A 14,000-nucleotide genomic window follows, 5' to 3' on the forward strand; every position below is an offset into this window, starting at 1 on the left:
ATGAGAGAAGGATTATCCAACAAACAAAAGACTATGTAAGAGACTTTAAACCTAAAGTGAGGTGAGCTGTCATCTCTCAGTGAGGGCTTTGACTTGGCAGGCTACTGGGTCTTCTTTCTGAGCCCTGTCCTTCAGCTTTTAAATGGATACCTTTTATCTCAGGAATAGGCACACAAAATCAAAAGTAAATTTTGTTTAATTTACAGTGTCTGTGGTGTGGCTTTGGCACAGATTACAAAACAACTACAAATCAAGAGGGACATTTCATCAAGAAGACAAGTTTCACAGTTGGACCTGCTGGAAACTCTAGAGCCTGTTGAAAGGGCAACAGTGGAAAAATACACGATCAACTTTCATGCTCCTCCCAGGCTTAGGAAACTTGAGAAGAAAGAATTCCACACACCAGATGAGGACAGACGCTAAGCAAATGATACTGTGTCTTCTAGCAAGCTCCAAATTATGTCTCCTTTTGCCATACTTGCATGATCGGGTGTGCATATCAACAAACAAGGGCCTTGCACAAAAAAAACCCAGTGGTGCTGGGTTTCTGTGCTAGGTCCTGGCCCAAAAGATTTTGTGAGTCCCTCCAACTTCTTCAGTTCCATTTTCTGGGCTGATGGGACTCTCACACATGGATACAAGGTTGCTTAGAAAAGAAAAAAAAGCAAGTAAATTATGCCCCATCTATATTTTGGAAATCTATTCAGTGACTTTCATTCTAGTGGGACAGAAAGAGACTCAAAACCATCAAGCTTGGGAGAAAAGCAAGCTGCAGAACAAAACTGAATGATGTTAGCTTTAAAAGTCAGAGAAAGTAGTGGTTTGTGTGGTACATACACAGACAGATCCGTGTGTTCAAGGAAGTTTAGTAAGGGTCTTCCGCAAACTTCCGTTTGAGAGAGAAACATAAGTGCATTACGTAAAGGGAACTTTTCTAGTTTTCTCTTTTTAACTGGGCAGTCTAAATTTTTACAGTCATGGTTAGCATTCATTTCTGTAATTTTACCCCCAAAAAAATACATGAATGTAAGTCAATGGCAATAAAATGGCAAACATTTTGAAGATATTTAAATATCTTTTGGTTTGGTATGATATTTCTTAATAGTCAAATTTATTTATTTGTTTATCTTAGTTTTTCAAGACAGGGTTTCTCTGTGTAGTCCTGGCTGTCCTGTAACTTGTTCTGCAGACCAGGCTGGCCTCGAACTAAGAGATTCATCTGCTTCTTGAGTGCTGGGATTAAAGGTGTGCACACGCCCCCCTCCCCGACTCAACTGTATTTTTGAAATTCAGTGTTTAGTCTGTGAGCAGTATGCTGCTTGGGAAGATGAGGCAGGAGGATTCTTTGAACTCAGGAGTTAGCTTAGTGGGACGTTGTCTCAAAATAATACACCAGCAACCCCAACACTTAAGAGACTGAGACAGGAGGACTGTGAATTTGAGATCAACCTGGACAGTATAGTGAATTCCAGGTCAGCCTGGACTTCATTGTTAACTGAGGTTCTCAGAAAAAGCCCATACTCATAGTAAACACTGCACAAGGTTAATCAGTTTCTTAGGAATTCACTGATTGCAGATGGTTAAAATTACAGGCCCAGAGTCTAATGATCTTGAGCTGTCTTAGCACCTAGGTAGCCATTTACTGACTGACTCTGTGCTTGACCAAATAGCCTTGTAACTGTTAGGTAAATCCTTTTGGAATGCCCAAACAGACCTGAGCTTCCAGCAGCCCCAAAGCTAAGAATACGTGAGGTAGTATCTGAGGCCGACAGCTGAGATTTCCCCACCTTATAGCCTGCCTACCTGTAGTTACACACACACACACACACACACACGAAAATATTTTGATTTATGACTTTCTTTGTTCTTTTACTATAAAAACTTCATGAAACTATTGCCGCTTAGAACATGAAGATTAGCCGGGTGGTGGTGGTGCACGCCTTTAATCCCAGCACTTGGGAGGCAGAGGCAGGTGGATCTCTGTGAGTTCGAGACCAGCCTGGTCTACAAGAGCTAGTTCCAGGACAGGCTCCAAAACCACAGAGAAACCCTGTCTCGAAAAACCAAAAAAAAAAAAAAAAAAAAAAAAAAAAATGAAGATTAAGTTTAAATAAATTTAACTTAGATCTGTGTTCCCAGGCCAGCATCACTCACACTTGGCTCCAGAATAAACTATCTCTTATTCCGTTTGAGCTGTGTATTTCACATTGGCCCAAGATCCTGTGTCTCAGAAAAAGCAAACAAACAAAAAATGAAGTGTTTGGAAACAAAATGACTAATAATTGGTCTGACTTAAGACTAGGGGAGCCAAAGGCAGTTCCATAGAAGAGCCCGGAAGGAGATTCCTAAGTGGCCCTGGGAATGTCTCTTGGATCCTGGGTTTGTGAGAGAGTGAGAGACCCTAACCTCAGCTTCAAGGATCTCTAACCACAAAGAGGCATTCTGGCCATTGGAAACTGTGATACAGCAGCAACGCCATTGGCTCCCTCACCTCAAATGGTCTATCGAATCCGGAAACAAGTCTGCCTGGTAACTATCTAATTGGGAGACATGTCTGCCAGATGATCTAACTGGGAGATGTGTCTGCCAAGATACCCCTGCAGCTCCATAGCTTCCCTCACGTCTGATCCGTCCCCACCTTGTCTCTCCAGACAGCTACGAGAGTCCAGTGAGCTAACTCGTGTTAAATGCTGTGACGGCTGATCACGACTGCCAGCTTCACTGAGTGAACCACATCTCTGTGGCTGGGAGGGTTCCAGAGACAATTACATCAGGAAGGTTCTGGCTTTTCCAATGATTTAAAATAATTTTATTTTTATCTATTTTTAAATTTTATGTGTATGAGTGTTTGCCCATATGTATGTAGGCATGTATGTATATATATGTGTGTGTATATGTATATGTATATATATATATATATATATTTGTATATATGTATACAACATGTGTACTTGGTGCCCACAGAAGCCAGTAGAGGGCATCAGATTTCTAGAACTGGACTCACAGATGGTTGTGAGTCACCATGTGGATGCTGGGTCTGAACCCAGGTCCTCCACAAGAGCAGCCAGTACTCTTAACCAGTGGGCCATATCTCCACCCCCTCTTAATCAATGGCTTAAACCATTGATAGATATATTTTGGATAAATTACTGATAGGTGGTGGAACTGTGGAAAGCTGTGCTTCGAGACAAGAAGTGGGTTACTGGGGATGCGTCTTTGTTTTGTTTTTTTGGTTTTTTTCGAGACAGGGTTTCTCTGTAGCTTTGGTGCCCGTCCCGGAACTAGCTCTTGTAGACCAGGCTGGCCTCGAACTCCCAGAGATCCACCTGCCTCTGACTCCCGAGTGCTGGGATTAAAGGTGTGCGCCACCACCGCCCGGCGGGGATGCGTCTTTGAAAAGTTCATTTTTTCACAGGCTCCTTCTCGTTCTGTCTCTTTGTTTCGTGACTACCATGTGGCGAGCAACTTTATTTCATCACACCCTCATTGCCATAACGTTCTGCCTCTACAGAGGCCCTCAAACAACTGACCCAGCCAGCATAGGCTAAGATTTATATAAAACCACAGCCAAAATAGGCCCTTCTCTCAAGTGTTTGCCGTAATGACAGTCTGAGTAGCACAATTGTTTAGCTTGCCACCCAGCACAAAATGACTGCTCAATGAATATGTGCTAGAAATAATATATAGTTGCAAAAGAGTACCAGCCAATAGATCAGCAAGATTAGTTGATCAGCTCATCTGGAGACAGTCAACCGAGGTACACTCCGGGTCATGCGGCACTAAATGAGGAAGTCTTGATGGAAGACAAGACAGAAAAAAAATGTTTCTAAAGCACAGCACCTCAGGAACACAGTGTGTGTTGGCGAAAGAAAGTAGGTGGCACAAAATAAGCAAACAAGAGCGATTAGGATTCCCATAAAAGGCTCCTGACATGGGGGTACCAGTAGACCTCCTTGTGATGATTTTACTTGGGTCTGGCTCAGGCCTCAGTGGCAATGTGCCAGCAAGAGGAGACAGGTGACAAAGAGATGGAGAACACGCTGCCACTCCAATCCCTTTCGGCCCTCAGAGAAGCTGAGTGACAATGAGTTCAGCACCTCTCTGGGGAAAATGAGCCCTTGAGGGAAGAGCGAAGGCTGAAAGATGGTTCCGGTAAGAACAAAAGCTAAGCCTCGACGTTTTTATGTCAGATTGATGGCTTCCAAACTGTGTTCCATCAAACCCTGCTCTAGGGGTTACACAAATCTCTCCATTAGAATTTCATTTTTACAGTATATCTGGGCTCAGGAACCTACCAGCACCCTCCAATGTGCGATAAATGAAGTCTTGACTCACGGGAGACCCGAGATTGCCGGCGAGGTTAGCTCACTTCTGTGAAGAGCCTGAAATGAAGGCTTTCCCGCTGTTCTTGCTTCTTTGAGCAGAATTCAGATGTTGCAAAGCAGCTGTTTAAAAACAGAACAATAACCAAAATTACTGTTGAAAATAATACATCTGTGCATATTTGAATTATCATAATCCTATGTGAACAAAACAAAACTCAGATATTAACTGGTTTCGAAGAGCGTCCCTGTCGCCAGTTATCCCTGATTTCAAACATTCATTGGAAAGCTTCGTTGTTCTTATTAATTAACTTTATAAAATCACTTTGGAGGAATATATTGCAATTAACTCACATATAAAGTAACACACATGTGCATGCACACACATGCACAGTTCTCTATCATTTGGAAGATATGGGGGATAAAATCCTACATATATGGCTTTAATTCTGTGTCCCCCTTGGTTGCTAAGACCACATCCTCCTTCTTCCCGCCCAGACCCTACAGACCCACATGCTTCCCTCAGGTGTTGCTTGAAGAATCCAGGCGAGAGACTGATGCAGGACTACAATGAAGCTCCCAGGAATGGGAAATGGGCCAGTCAGGAAAGGCCCGCCGCATAAGCATGAGGCCCTAAGTTCAGATTCCCAGAGCCTATGTGAAAAGTCTAGCTAGCAGAGTGTGACTGTAACCAAACTTGGTTACAGTGTCTATACAATCAAAGCACAGGGCAGCAAGAGGCAGAGACAGGAGGATCCCCAGAGTTTTCTCTCCTGCCAGTCTAGACAAACCCACCAGCTCCAAGCTCAAGGAGACCTATCTCAAAAACTGTTGGGAGAAGAGCATGAAAAGTCTTTGTGCCCACAGATCTCCCAAGGAACCAGGAATGTTAAGCACACGGGACTGTTTTTCCAATGGGAAAGATAAAAAAAACCAACTGTTCTTCTATCCAGAAAGCTGAGAGTTGGAAATGATTAGCATCCTAGTGTTATCTGTTGGACCAGGCCACATCAAGCTCTTATCACCAAGCCTGAGGTGGCTAGTAATCTATATGACCCTGATAGCCAGAGGCTCCCCCAAGCTCCCACAGCCAGGACTGGAGGTGACTAACAGCCCAAATGACCTATAAACTATCTGTGTGGCCGAGACCAGGCCAGACCCTTAGGCCCTTAAGTTGGCATGGGTAGCCTATCTCAAGAACCCGTCTTGTTGGAGGAAATGTGTAACATGGAGGGGGCCAGGCCTGCTCAGCCTCCCAGCTGTTTATTCCCAGAGAAAAATCACACAGAGATCTCTATAAGTTATAGGCTGATTGGCCCATTAGCTCTAGCCTCTCACTTGCTAACTCTCACATCTTGATTAACCCATTTTTCTGATCTATGTTAGCCATGTGGCTCAGTACCTTTTTTTAGCTGGCAGCTCACATCCTGCTGCTTCAGTGATCTGGGCAGGAGAAGGAGGAATCAGCTTCCTCCTTCCCAGAATTCTCCTGTTCTCATTACATCATTCCTACTTACTGTCTGGTTTTCCCGCCTATACTTTCTGCCTGGCCAATCAGCATTTATTTAAAACATGATTGACAGAATACAGACAATTTTCCCGCACCACTTCCCCCTCTTTAAAAAAATAAAATAAAATAAAACAAAGGAAAATACCCATAGTCCATTTTTTGGGAATGTGGGCGTAGTATTCCAGGCTACTTCCAGCTGGTTGGGGGCGCTGATAATCTTATGGGGACCTAAAGAAAATTTAGAGTTATGATCAAATCCTGACTGAAGTATCCTGTGAGTCTTGATTATCTCAGGCAGCAGTCTTGAATCTGTTCTGGATGTAGAACTCAGACATCTGGGCCACCTATTCCTGCCAGAGACTTCTCAGGTGGTCTTCCTTGATCAAACTGGATTTTTCTTAACTCTGAATAAATCCACAGCCTCTCATTTTCTGTGGAAACAAAAGCAAACTCTCTTCTCCAAAGTAACATACCTTTTGACTTCAACTGTGAAGTCAAGGTATTTTCAAAATATCTATCTTGGATTAATTCAACAGCATTTATAAGCAAATATCTTATAGCAGCTGTTGCTCCTTCCTCAGCAGTCAAATAATTTAAAGAGAGCATAATAGCATACAATATCAAGATTCTCTGTATATTTTTCATCTTTATGTGGCTTTATTTTAACCTCTATTTCTTTTATTTTTACTTTTGGCTTTTGGCTTTTTGAGACAGGTTCTCTGTATATCTTTGTCCTGGAATTCCCTCTGTAAACCAATAAATGAAATGATCTGTAGCCTGAGTTGAGTTTCAATGTGATTGCACTTCTTTGTGCACCAGAGATTGTATTACACCAAATTGTACTGAAGTTAAATACTGTTATTAGACTCCCCGAAGGCTGATCCAGGTTTACCAAGTCAACCTTATCTTCTCTCTTTGTATGACTCACTTCCATGTAGGATACCTGCAGGGACCCCACACACACACAAAGGAAGATGGAGAGATATTGAGGGAGACACCAAGCGTTAGCCACTGGCTTCTGCATATGTGCACACACATATGGTTGCACACCAGTGCACATATACAAGCACACACCAGAGAGTTCCTACTTCTTCCTCCTGTGTGGGTCACAGGATGAAAGGGAGGGAGGGAAGGAGGCCAAACAAAGCAATATGAGGGGAAAAAAGTCTAAAAAAGTATCAATGAGATCATTTTGTGTTGCTCTTCCACTGCTAAGCATGGGGCCTACCTTCAGTGTGGTTTATATGCACAGAGAGTCCATTAGAGAAAACTGCTTCTTTCTTTGCAAGCAGTTGTCGGTTGGAGATGGCTTCTTGATTAGATGGGAACCCACATCCATGTTCCCTCTCAGTGCAAGGACCCCATTTGACTTGGACCCATGCAGGCCCTGTGCACGCTGCCACAGTCTCTGTGAGTTCATATGTGTATCAGCCCTGCTGTGTCTGGAAGGCACTGTGTCCTTGGTGTCCCCAACCCTGATGGCTCTCACGGCCTTTTGTCTTTCTCTTCGACAGGGTTCCCTGAGCTCTGAGGGGAGGGGTTTGATAAAGACATCTCATTTAGGACAGAGTGTTCTAAGGTCTCACTCTACACATTGTCCAGGTGTGTGACCCCATCCTTCTGGAAAAAAAAAATCAGAAAAGTAAGGAGTAGTTGGGATGGTTTTCACTTTTACACAAATATATGTAAAACTATACTCACAAGTATTTTCATTTTAATTTTCCAAATAAATGCAATCCCTCCATCTACTGCAACTATGACTAAGAGGAAAGACAGGTATGGTCAATCCTCTAGAGCTGGCTGTCATCTGGACCACATCCACACCTCTTGTGTGTGGGGCTGGGAAGCCTGACAAGTTGACACTGATATTCAGGTAACTTTTCCAGTCCTTTCTGGTTTTCTTTTCAGTCTGCATGAAGGTTGGGCGGCGGAGCTGGCTGCCGGCTGCCCCTGTGTGGTGGTGCAGCAAAGATATTCTAAAAGACACTTGTGCTGTTGGGGAGCAGTGGACCAAGGAACTGAAAGTCCCCCCAGGAATCCCCTGCTAGGGAGAGGGAAAGGCTGAAGTCCCAGCCCCAGGAGGAACTTGACTCCCAAGAAGAGATTTCATACAACTCAACCACTCAGCAGAGGCAAGACAGCAGCGGGCAGAAGCACACGTTGACCAGTGCTGATCATCCATCCACGCATGCCCCTGCCCTGTATTTAAACCTACACATCACTGTCGGACCCCTCTGTTTCTTCTTCTTCCCAATATGGCCACACTGCCTAGGTCTCCTTTCACTCTCTCCTTTGCACTAGTAAGTCTTGAATTAGCATGGTGGGGGCTGGTGCGTGAGCCCAGCTTGTTGAACCTTCCAGAGCCCGGGCTCTGACCCTAACAAGAACTTCAGAAACTATGGGTTCAGCCTCATTCCGCATCCTAGTCTACCTTTATGCACTTTTAATTCTCTAGAATATGAATGTTTTCTTATAAATAAAATATATCTGCCTTCCCTGAAGTCTGTATTTAAAATAAATTCCATGAGGCAGCTTCCTCTAAATCTTACTGTGACAGAAGTCACTAGCTAACTAGTCATGGCTAGAAAGGAGAGCGTGTTCTCTCTCTCCCTTCCCCTTCAGCTCGGCTTTGCAAGTCTTTACTGGATATTCTCACACTTGCTCTGTTCGCTTCTTCACGGCTCCTGTTTGCAGAATGTCACTGCAGACTTGCTGTCGGATGCCTCGCTCCCCCACCGTGTCTGCACATGGAGAAACAAGAGACAAGTGGGGAGGCTCATGTAATCGTGTCCTATTATGCAGCCTAGAATTGGCAGACACCATGGCAAATAAACGTCTCTGGCAAAAAATAATGAAGAAGTGTTCCAAAGTGCACGCCAATTTGCCAGAAATTCTACAACAGTAAACAGATTCTTCTGCAGCACTTTGTGACGGGTCTTATATACTATGTGTGTGTGTGTGTGCATGTGTGTATATGTGTATGTATTTTTGTCTGTGTGCATGCACAAGTGTGTATCTGTGTGCATGTATGTTGTGTATGTGTATGTACATGCGTGCATGTGTGTGTGTGAGAGTGTGTGTGTGTGTGTTTAGGTCAAAAGAGCAGTCAGGTAGTTCCTTCTCCCATATGGGACCTGAGAATCTACCTCAGGTTGTCAGGCTTGGAACAAGCGCTTTTACCCACTAAGCAATCTCACTGACTCATCATATAATTTTTGTTAGCAAAGTTCCATAGATTAGAAAGCATTGCATCAGAAGGCCGAACAGCAGAAATCAGTTCTTGGTGCTGGGCAGGACACCAAGGACTGCAGTTGTGCTGTGTCCTTTTCATGGGCTTACTTTGGGCTCTCTCCCAACACTTCCTAAAATAAGAGCGTGGCCCCTAGGTCTTTGATACAAGCCTTCCATCCCGTTCTTATTTTCCCCTTTCCCTTCCTTCCCCCACCAGGAGTTGTTTCTTTGTAGCATTAACAGGTTAAATGAGAGTGGAGTCATTGTCTCTCACTCTTCCATCTCGGTGAGCAGCAGACCCCACGCATGTCATGACTGTGTGCCACTCAACAACCTCAAGAGACCCACGTTCTGAGAGACAAGCAGGACACAAACTCCGTGAGCCCACTGTCTTCCCAAGGGTCTCTTGCTCCATGGCCCCATTCTGCAGAAAGGTGAGAGCTACCTGACTGCATCCTCGGCTTGCTTTCATGACGGCAGTCACTGGCTTGATGTATTAGTTGGGGGTTTTGTTTAGCAGAAATCCCATAGACAGACTGTGTCTAGAATAAAAGCAAGTTCCTGTGCGACTGCTCTTCTGAGAAAACTCGGGGTGTTTTAGGCCAGTCTCACTAGAGGGCACCAGACCCTACACTTGAGTCCCAGGTTGCCCCTACAGTCACCTCTTGATCCAAGTCCAGCCTTAGGGTTATGGAAAGCTTCTGAGAGTACATAGTAAGATCAGAGAGACTGAGACGGTCTCTGTTGAGGCCAAGAGGGATTCCTGAAATAGTCTTCCAGCCTTCCACGGGGAAGGCTCTCAAGTCCCTGCTTCAGGGTTCAGCTCCTCCAGTGGGGATTCTGGTGCCTGAGCAAATTCAAAGGTTCTGGAGACAGACATCTGAGCCAAAAGTAGATGTGGAGGTGTATGCTGTATATACCCTCACAGGGTAGGAATGACTAAATCATTATTTACGCAAAGTTGGAAGACTGGACCCACACAACCAAGCCCTCAGACAAGAATCACCGTACTCACAGTGTATTCCACAGTGGTTTTTCTTCCTCTTAGACCAGCATGGCACAGGACACGGCTTACCTCCCTTCCAGGGCTTTCCTGTCCTCACCCTCCAGCCAGACTATATACACAATTACGGCACTGAGATATGTCCAGCGCTCACTGCAACAGAGACCATGTATCATGTAGAACCCTGGGCATTTATTAAGGGGCTTTAGAGCTTTAGAGTCTAGGGCTTTGGCTGAGATCGTGGAGGGGGGCAACAATGGTTTTTCAGGATCGGGTACCATCCTGGAAATAGTAATGTTTCTTTGTATATCTTGCTACTCCTATCTGGGTCAGATGCAAGAGGAGATATAATGGGAATTGGCTAAACAGCAGCCCCCCTCACTCAGACTCGGGGAGCAATGCGAGCATTTCACCATTTACACCGTGACCTTGTTCTTGCCTGTGCTTAGAGAAAATTATGAAGTTGACACATTTCTTGTCTGGCCTCATCATGGTCACAGCATGACCTTGTCTAAGGATGCTGTTCTGTGAGATTGCTTGCGGCAAGCAAGAAGACCCCATGGCCTAGCTCTGAGCTGCAGGCCAGTCCCTGACAGCATCTGAGGTGCAGCTTTCTCAGGTTGGCTCCCAGCTGTCAACAGGGATTTCCCCTTTCTCATCTCATTTTAGTGCTGTCTTTATGCTTAGGAGTTCTCGAAGAAAAGAGAAAACATTGTGGGTCTCTGTATGTTGAAGTTCGCCTCCAGGTGGAGAACTGAACCTCGTTCATTCTGTGTGTGTGTGTGTGGTGTGCCTGCGTGTGTGTGTGTGGTGTGATGATGTGTGTGTGGTGTGTATATGTGTGTGGTGTGCCTGTGTGTGCGTGGTGTGCCTGTGTGTGTGTGTGGTATGTGTGTGCTGTATGCATGTGTAGTGTGTGTGTATGTGGTGTGTGCATGTGTGTAGTGTGTAAATGTGTGTGATGTGCCTGTGTGGTATGTGTGGTGTATGCATGGGTAGTGTGCCTGTGTATATGTGATGATGTGTGCATGGTGTGTGTGGTGTGTAAATATGTGTGGTGTGTGCATGTGCATGGTGTGCATGTGTGGTGTGTGCATGTGTAGTGTGCCTGTGTGTGATGTGTGCATGGTGTGTGTGTGTGTGGTGTATGTATGTGTAGTGTGCCTGTGTATGTGATGTGTGTGTGTGCATGCAGGAAGACCTTGGGGCTTGGTTTCTTTGAATTACTAACTATTACTAGTTTATCACTTTAGAGCTGTGTTTCATGCCCCTTAAGCATCTGTGCCCTGGGTCCCATCTGACTCTTGAGGACAGAGATGGGATGTAGCTCAGTGGTACAGTAACTGCCTATGATACAATCCCAGTCCCTTAAAGGTGGGGACACCAAACCCAAATTGTGTCAGGGGACCTCAAAGTTAGAAGCTAAGCAATAATGAGTCTTAACTTTGTTCCCCAACTCTTTGCCAAAACTCATGCTTTTATTTGCCTGCAGTCTACACAGGCCCTCACCCAAAGACAGATTCTTCAGAATGTTCCTGTTTCACAAATCATCACAGGTAAATATATAGAAACAGTGGTTTCAAGCATGGAATTACTTTGCTTCCAGCCATGTGATATCCAAATCTCCATCTTCATCTCCAAATCCCTACTATCATGAGGAGGTGAAGCAAACAGGACCAGAACCTATGACACCCGCCTGCCTTCCTGCTTTCCGTACCACAGGCATGCTTGCTCTTGAGAGAGGCAAGGCGAAGGATGAACCTGTGTTCTAACACGATGTCCCAAGGTTGACACGTTACAACCACGTGGGAAACCGACACGAGATCAAGTATTCTTTTTCTCTATGTTCTCACGTCAATTCTGACCCTGGCCTCTCATCACCAAAATGAAGTTCATCTTCATTTGTTTTTAAGTACCTCATGTGTAGTCCAAAGCAATTTACTTCAGATGGGCACCTAAAAATACCAACACTGGGTAAAAGTCAATAGAACTACTGATCACATAGCTTCAAGACTCTGAGGCCTTGATTCATTCTGATAGGTCTGGAGAGAGGCTAATGACTTGGTAATAATGCCAACAAGTTGTTTAGAAAAGAATTCAGTTCACAAAAGTCACTGTCTGTCTGGACTTTCAAAAGGATGATTTAAAAAGAAAATTATTTTTAATCACGTGTATGTGTACACGTGTGGTGAGGATGCCCTTGGGGTCAAAAGCACCAGATGCCCCTGAAGCCGGAGGGGCAGGCACATGTGAGCCGACAGGCATGGTTGCCGGGAACCAAACTCGGGTCCTCTGGGAAAGCAGTACCAGCTCTCAGCCACTAAGCCTTCTCTCCAACCACCAGAAAGTTGACTCTTTTATCAGAAGATGAAAAGGCAAAATACTCCACCCCATTAGTGAAACATAATGAGTTCTCACTTTGTTTGAAATGCTATTGTCAGCAATGGGAACTAAAAAGAAAGCTAAGGCAATACCAAAAGCAGCAAGGAGACAGTGGGCCCCAAGGAAGAGAACAGGGCTGTTTGGGGGCCATCTGTACAGGGATGCCTGGGCCAAATGCCACTGCCTGCCCCATGTGTGGTATTTCAAAGTTTAAATTCTTTTCCATACAGAATTTTTCTGAGGCAAGAAACAGGAAGGGGGGGGGAAACCCCATTGGTCTCATCTTTCTATGTCTCTACAAGTGTTAAATAATTAAGAATCCCTCCACCTGGGGTATCGTTAGGAAAAGTAGGTAGTTTGCTTTGAGTACTGTACCTGAAACAAAAATTTACCCTCAAGAAAGGTGACTCAGCCAATGTCTTTCACACTCCTGTAAGGATGAAGCCCTGGGAATGGGGTTCCCTATCAGAAGTGTGGGCTGTTTGTTTACTTAAGGTTTATTTCCTGCGTGTGAGTGTTTTGTCTGGATGTGTGCATATTCGCCGTGTACATGCATTGGGCTACCCTGGAAGTGAAGCTATGGGTGGTTCGAAGCCATGTGGTTGCTGGGAACCAAACGCAAGTCCTCTGCAAGAGCCGCCAGTGCTTGTGACAGAGCTGCCTCTCCAGCCCTATTAAAAGCTGTTTTATGCACCAATGAAAACAAAAGAACACAGGATGAAGAGAGAGGCTTCTCATTCTCCAGAAAGTTACCTGTCTGGCTTGTAGCCACAGGCCAACACTTGAAGCCCATCTGACAGAGGACAAAAGCAAAGCCTAGGAAAGAAAATCTTATTGCCAAGGTCTCCATTCCTCTGGTTGTCCTGCGAGTCAACAGCCTGCTTGGCACAGTCCAGTTTGAACGCATGAACCCAACTGAATATGCAGGAACAAGGAGACTTACAGTTACCCACAGACCTGGCCTGTAGAGTTGTCTTTCCATACTGAGACCTAGTCATAGGCTCAGCTCAAAATTTCCAGTCCATACATGGACCCCCCTTGAAGTCACTAGCTGGGAAGAAAAGCCCAGATTGCGACAACTGTGGGCTTTACTTTCAACCACGGGACAGAGTAAATGATCTGTACTCATGTACGTGAGTAGGGAGAAGGCTGCATCTGGCTTAGATTTCTGAGGTGAGGGTCCCCACAAATCAGGCCAGAAGGTTCAGATGCTGGAAAGCATTGCTGATCCAACTCCAGAGCCGGGAGCCACATTCTTAGTTCAGGAATAGCATGTTATAACTAACAAAATCAAGCACAATGAGTTTACTGTGAAGTTTAACTAGCTGGCGCCCACGTTCTTGCCACTGATTTTCTCAGTGCGCTGTTTCTTCAACAGCAGTAGCTAGCTCCTGTTACAAGAAATGAAGTACATTCTGTCCAGGACATGGGTTTCATCAGCCTCGACTGAGTTGCTGCCTTTCCTTCCCATTTTCAACATTCAGTTCAGAGTGATTCCTTGCATAGGGAACTCACAACTGGCTCACTCGGGATGCCAAGGACATGAAGGTCA

Source organism: Chionomys nivalis, chromosome 6 (genome assembly GCF_950005125.1).
Source record: "Chionomys nivalis chromosome 6, mChiNiv1.1, whole genome shotgun sequence".
NCBI lineage: Eukaryota > Metazoa > Chordata > Mammalia > Rodentia > Cricetidae > Chionomys > Chionomys nivalis.